The following is a 328-nucleotide window of genomic DNA, read 5'->3' as shown; positions in this document are numbered from 1 at the left end:
AAGGACTCCCCCCACCCTCCCATCACCCTGTTCATCTGACACTTTATCGTAAACAACCTAACGTTTAGGTGTAGCTGGGAACGGGTCTCGTTTGGGATACCGTCCATTAGGGTCATTTTTCAACAAATTGCTTTGGGACATCCGCACCTGCATGCGTTTAGGGATATCGCTCCACCATCTGCGTATCGTGTTCAAGCAGAAAGAAGTATGTGGTACCAGACGTGGGCTATGTCTTTTTCCACGCCGAAGCATTTCCTCTACTAAATCATTTTACACATTTATGGAGATGTATGGGCGAATCAACTAGCGTGTTAGTGTTTATCTGGTA

Source organism: Penaeus monodon, chromosome 29, assembly GCF_015228065.2.
Source record: "Penaeus monodon isolate SGIC_2016 chromosome 29, NSTDA_Pmon_1, whole genome shotgun sequence".
NCBI lineage: Eukaryota > Metazoa > Arthropoda > Malacostraca > Decapoda > Penaeidae > Penaeus > Penaeus monodon.
This window is presented reverse-complemented; position numbering follows the sequence as displayed.